Source organism: Schistocerca gregaria, unplaced genomic scaffold (assembly GCF_023897955.1).
Source record: "Schistocerca gregaria isolate iqSchGreg1 unplaced genomic scaffold, iqSchGreg1.2 ptg000327l, whole genome shotgun sequence".
Classification (NCBI taxonomy): domain Eukaryota; kingdom Metazoa; phylum Arthropoda; class Insecta; order Orthoptera; family Acrididae; genus Schistocerca; species Schistocerca gregaria.
This window is the reverse complement of record NW_026061797.1, coordinates 7,946,882-7,953,958: the sequence shown is the minus strand read 5'-3', so window position 1 is coordinate 7,953,958 and position 7,077 is coordinate 7,946,882.

The following is a 7,077-nucleotide window of genomic DNA, read 5'->3' as shown; positions in this document are numbered from 1 at the left end:
ATCCGACCCCAGGAATGTGTCAATAAAGTTTCCCCTTCCAGGGACAATGAATTCACGGTGTTCGTATTTCAATTTCCAGGAGTGTATTATGGTGCTACTAGTGTCTCCGCATACTGCAGCACGCGACATAGTTTTCCACATGATAAATGTAACCGATTCAGATAGAGGAGCGGCCAATATGACGATCTGGCATTACGTCGATTCGATAGCAAGTGACAAAAACGAGCGAATTCCTCACGTTTTCACTACATATGAAGAGTTTTCACATTCCCCGGTGCAACGCGGCTGCTAGACCTCCCTTCATGCAAAAGCTTAAGGTCCTAGCACATATCCAAGGCACCAAAGAAGGGTAAAAAGTCAATAACCGATAACTAAAGCTTGAATTGTACTACTTCTAACTGGCTATTATATCAACTTAGAAGCTTCATATGCGTTTTACTATGGTGCTTTTACTGTCTCCTCGTACCGCAGCACACGAGATAGCTTTTCAGACGATAAATATAACCGTTAAAGAGAGAAGTGTCGCCAATATGACGATCTGGCATTAAGTAGATTCGATAGCAAATGACGAAAACGTGCAGATTTCTCAGCTTTTCACTACAAATGAACACTTTTCACATTCCCCCGTGCAACGCGGATGCTAGACCTCCCTTCATGCAAAATCTTAAGGTCATAGCTCATCTCCAAAGCACCAAATCCGTCGAAATAGTCAATAATCGATAACTAAAACTTGAATTTTACTGCTTCGTACTCTTTATCACATCAACTTAGAAGCTTCTTCTGTGTTCTATTATGGTGCTACTAGTGTCTCCGCATATCGCAGCACGCGACATGAATTTCCACATGATAAATATAACCGTTTCTGATAGAAGAGCGGCCAATATGACGATCTGGCATTACGTCGATTCAATAGCAAGTGACGAAAACCCGAGGATTGCTCACGTTTTCACTTCATATGAAGAGTTTTCACATTCCCCCGTGCAACGCGGCTGCCAGACCTCACTTCATGTAAAATCTTAAGGTCCTAGCTCATGTCCAAGGCACCAAAGCCGTCTAAATAGTCAATAATCGATAACTAAAGCTTGAATATTACTGCTTCGTACTGGCTGTCACATCAACTTAGAAGCTTCTTCTGTGTTCTATTATGGTGCTCTTATTGTCTCCGCAAACCGCAGCACGCGACATAGCTTTGCACACGATAAATGTAACCGTTCCAGAGAGAAAAGCGGCCAATATTACGATCTGGCATTAAGTGGATTCGATAGCAAATGACGAAAACGTGCGTATTTCACAGGTTTTCACTACATATGGACACGTTTCTCATTCCCCGTGCAACGCGGCAGCTAGACCTCCCTTCATGAAAAATCTTAAGGTCCTAGCTCATGTCAAAGGCACCAAAGCCGTCTAAAAAGTCAATTAACGATAAATAAAACTTGAATTTTACTGCTTCGTACTGGCTATCACATCAACTTAGAAGCTTCTTCTGTGTTCTAATATATTGCTTTCAGTGTCTCCGCATACGGCAACACGCGACATAGCTTTGCACACGATAAATATAAACGTGAAAGAGAGACGTGACGATCTGGCATTAAGTCGATTCGATAGCAAATGACGAAAACGTGCGAATTTCTCAGGTTTCCACTACAAATGAACACGTTTCACATTCCCCCGTGCAACGCGGCTGCTAGACCTCCCTACATGCAAAATCTTAAGGTCCTAGCTCATATCCAAGGCACCAAAGCCTTCGAAAATGTCAATAATCGATAACTAAAATTTGAATTGTACTGCTTCGTACTCATTATCACATCAAATTAGAAGCTTCTTCTGTGTTCTATTATAGTGCTTTTAGTGTCTCCGCATACTGCAGCACGCTATATAGCCTTGCACACGATAAATGTAACCGTTTCAGAGAGAAGAGCGGCCAATATGACGATCTGGCATTAAGTCGATTCGATAGCAAATGACGAAAACGGGCGCATTTCTGAGGTTTTCACTACGTATGAACACTTTTCACATTCCCCCGTGCAACGCGTATTCTAGACAACCACTCATGCAAAATCGTAAGGTCATAGCTCATGTCCAAGGCAACGCGGCTGTTAGTCCTCCTTTCGTGAAAAATCTTAAGTTCCTAGCTCATGTCCAAGGCACCAAAGAAGGGTAAATAGTCAATAATCGATACCTAAAACTTGAATTGTACTACTTCTTACTGTCTATTACACCTTCTTAGAAGCTTCATCTGTGTTCTACTATAGTGCTTCTAGATTCTCCGCATACCGCAGCACGCAACATAGCTTTGCAGACGATAAGTACAACCGTTTCAGAGAGAAGAGCGGCCAATGTGAAGATCTGGCTTTAAGTCGATTCGATAACAAATGACGAAGACGGATGGATTTCTCAGGTTTTTACTACATATGAACCCTTTTCACATTCTCCCATGGAACGCGGGTAGTCCTCCTTTCATGCAAAATCTTAAGTTACTTGCTCATGTCCAAGGCACAAAAGAAGGGTAAAAAGTCAATAATCCATAACTAAAACTTGAATTGTACTACTTCTTACTTTCTATTACATCAATTTAGAAGCTTTATCTGTGTTCTACTATGGTGCTTTTAGTGTCTCCGCATATCGCAGCACGCGACATGGTTTTCCACATGATAAATAAAGCCGTTTCTGATAGAAGAGCGGCCAATATGACGATCTGGCATTACGTCGATTCAATAGCAAGTGACGAAAACCCGAGGATTGCTCACGTTGTCACTACATATGAAGAGTTTTCACATTCCCCCGTGCAACGCGGCTGCCAGACCTCCCTTCATGTAAAATCTTAAGGTCCTAGCTCATGTCCAAGGCACCATAGCCGTCTAAAAAGTCAATAAACGATAAATAAAACTTGAATTTTACTGCTTCGTACTGGCTATCACATCAACTTAGAAGCTTCTTCTGTGTTCTAATATATTGCTTTTAGTGTCTCCGCATACCGCAGCACGCGACATAGCTTTGCACACGATAAATATAATCGTTAAAGAGAGACGTGTGGCCAATGTGACGATCTGGCATTAAGTCGATTCGATAGCAAATGACGAAAACGTGCGAATTTCTCAGGTTTCCACTACAAATGAACACGTTTCACATTCCCCCGTGCAACGCGGCTGCTAGACCTCCCTACATGCAAAATCTTAAGGTCCTAGCTCATATCCAAGGCACCAAAGCCTTCGAAAATGTCAATAATCGATAACTAAAATTTGAATTGTACTGCTTCGTACTCATTATCACATCAAATTAGAAGCCTCTTCTGTGTTCTATTATAGTGCTTTTAGTGTCTCCGCATACCGCAGCACGCTATATAGCCTTGCACACGATAAATGTAACCGTTTCAGAGAGAAGAGCGGCCAATATGACAATCTGGCATTAAGTCGATTCGATAGCAAATGACGAAAACGGGCGCATTTCTGAGGTTTTCACTACGTATGAACACTTTTCACATTCCCCCGTGCAACGCGTATTCTAGACAACCACTCATGCAAAATCGTAAGGTCATAGCTCATGTCCAAGGCAACGCGGCTGTTAGTCCTCCTTTCGTGCAAAATCTTAAGTTCCTAGCTCATGTCCAAGGCACCAAAGAAGGGTAAATAGTCAATAATCGATACCTAAAACTTGAATTGTACTACTTCTTACTGTCTATTACACCTTCTTAGAAGCTTCATCTGTGTTCTACTATGGTGCTTTTAGTGGCTCCGCATACCGCAGCACGCGACATAGCTTTGGAGACGATAAGTACAACCGTTTCAGAGAGAAGAGCGGCCAATGTGACGATCTGGCTTTAAGTCGATTCGATAACAAATGACGAAAACGGACGGATTTCTCTAGTTTTTACTACATATGAACGCTTTTCACATTCTCCCGTGCAACTCGGCTGCTAGCCCTCCTTTCATGCAAATCGTTAAGGTCCTTGCTCATGTCCAAGGCATCAAAGCCAGCTAAAAAGTCAATAATCGATAACTAAAACTTGAATTGTACTACTTCTTTCTGGCTTTTACATCAACTTAGAAGCTTCATCTGTGTTCTACTATAGTGCTTTTAGATTCTCCGCATACCGCAGCACGCGACATAGCTTTGCAGACGATAAGTACAATAGTTTCAGAGAGAAGAGCGGCCAATGTGAACATCTGGCTTTAAGTCGATTCCATAACAAATGACGAACACGGACGGATTTCTCAGGTTTTTACTACATATGAACACTTTTCACATTCTCCCGTGCAACTCGGCTGCTAGTCCTCCTTTCATGCAAAACGTTAAGGTTCTAGGTCATGTCCAAGGCATCAAAGCCAGCTAAAAATCAATAATCGACGCCTAAAACTTGAATTGTACTACTTCTTACTGGCTATTACATCAACTTAGAAGCTTCATCTGTGTTCTACTATGGCGATTTTAGTGTCTCCGCATACCGCAGCACGCGACATAGCTTTGCAGACGATTAGTACAACCGTTTCAGAGACAAGAGCGGCCAATGTGACGATACGGCTTTAAGTCGATTCGATAACAAATGACGAAAACGGACGGATTTCTCAGGTGTCTACTACATATGAACACTTTTCACATTCTCCCGTGCAACGCGGCTGCTAGTCCTTCTTTCATGCAAAATCTTAAGTTCCTAGCTCATGTCCAAGGCAACAAAGAAGGGTAAATAGTCAATAATCGATACCTAAAACTTGAATTGTACTACTTCTTACTGTCTATTACACCTTCTTAGAAGCTTCATCTGTGTTCTACTATGGTGCTTTTAGTGTCCCCACATACCGCCGCACGCGACATAGCTTTGCAGACGATAAGTACAACCGTTTCAGAGAGAAGAGCGGCCAATGTGACGATCTGGCTTTAAGTCGATTCGATAACAAATGACGAAAACGGTCGGATTTCTCAGGTTTTTACTACATATAAACACTATTCACATTCTCCCGTGCAACTCGGCTGCTAGTCCTCCTTTCATGCAAAATCCTAAGTTCCTAGCTCATGTCCAGGGCACGAAAGAAGGTTAAAAAGTCAATAATCCATAACTAAAACTTGAATTGTACTACTTCTTACTGGCTATTACATCAATTTAGAAGCTCCATCTGTGTTCTACTATTGTGCATTTAATGTCTCGCATACCACAGCACGCGACATAGCTTTGCAGACGATAAGTACAACCGTTTCAGAGAGAAGAGCGGCCAATGTGACGATCTGGCTTTAAGTCGATTCGATAACAAATGACGAAAACGGGCGGATTTCTCAGGTTTTTACTACATATGAACACTATTCACATTCTCCCGTGCAACCTGGCTCTAGTCCTCCTTTCATGCAAAATGTTAAGGTCCTAGATCATGTCCAAGGCACCAAAGCCAGCTAAAAAGTCAATAATCTATAACTAAAACTTGAATTGTACTACTTCTTACTGGCTATTACATCAACTTAGAAGTTTCATCTGTGTTCTACTACGGTGCTTCTAGTGTCTCCGCATACCGCAGCACGCGACATAGCTTTGCAGACGATAAATGTAACTGTTTCAGACAGAAGAAATTACAATGTGACAATCTAGCTTTAAGTCGATTCGATAACAAATGACGAAAACGGACGAATTTCTCAGGTTTTTACTACATAAGAACACTTTTCACATTCTCCCATGCAACGCGGCTGCTAGTCCTCCTTTCATGCAGAATCTTAAGTTCCTAGCGCAAGTCCAAGGCACCAAAGAAGGGTAAAAAGTCAACAATCGATACCGAAAACTTGAATTGTACTACTTCTTAATGGCTATTACATCAACTTAGAAGTTTCATCTGTTTTTTACTATGGTGCTTTTAGTGTCTCCGCATACCGCAGCACGCGACATAGCTTTGCAGATGATAAGTAGAACCGTTTCAGAGAGACGAGCGGCCAATATCAAGATCTGGCTTTAAATCGATTCAATAATAAATGACGAAAATGGACGGATTTCTCAGGTTTTTTACTACATATGAACACTTTTCACATTCTCCCGTGCAACTCGGCTGCTAGTCCTCCTTTCATGCGGAATATTAAGGTCCTAGCTCATGTCCAAGCCACCAAAGCCAGCTAAAAAGTCAATAATCGATACCTAAAACTTGAATTGTACTACTTCTTACTTCTAAGCTTCTAAGTTGATATAATAGCCAGTTAGAAGTAGTACAATTCAAGCTTTAGTTATCTATTATTGACTTTTTACCCTTCTTTGGTGCCTTGGATATGTGCTAGGACCTTACGATTTTGCATGAAGGGAGGTCTAGCAGCCACGTTTCATGGGGGAATGTGAAACGTGTTCATATGTAGTGAAAACTTGAGAAATCAGCCCGTTTCGTCTTTTGCTATCGAATCAACTTAATGCCAGATTGTCATATTGGCCGCTCTTTCCTCTGAAACGGTTACATTTATCGTGTGCAAACCTATGTCGCGAGCTGCGGAATGCCTGAACACTAAAAGCACCATAATAGAACACAGAAGAAGCATCTAAGTTGATGTGATAGAAAGTACTTAGCCGTACATTTCAAGTTTTAGTTATCGATTATTGACTTTTTAGACGGCTTTGGTGCATTCGACATGAGCTAGGACCTTAAGATTTTGCATGAAGGGAGTTCTAGCAGCCACGTTGCACGATACAATGTGAAAAGTGTTCATATGTTGTAAAAACCTGAGAAATCCGCCCGTTTTCGTTATTTATTATCGAATCGACTTAATGCGAGATCGTCATATTGACGGTTCTTCTCTCTGAAATGGTTACATTTACCGTGTGCAATGCTATGTCGCGTGCTGCGGTATGTGGAGACACGAAAAGCACCATAATATAATACAAAAGAAGCACCTAAGTTAATGTGATAGCCAGTACGAAGCAGTACAATTCAAGTTTCAGTTATCGATTATTGCATTTTTTAGACGGCTTTGGTGCCTTGGACATGAGCTACGACCTTCAGATTTTGCAGGAAGGGAGGTCTAGCAGCCGCGTTGCATGGGAGAATGTGAAAAGTGTTGATATGTAGTGAAAACTTGTGAAATTCGCCCGTTTTCGTTATTTGCTATCGATTCGACTTAATG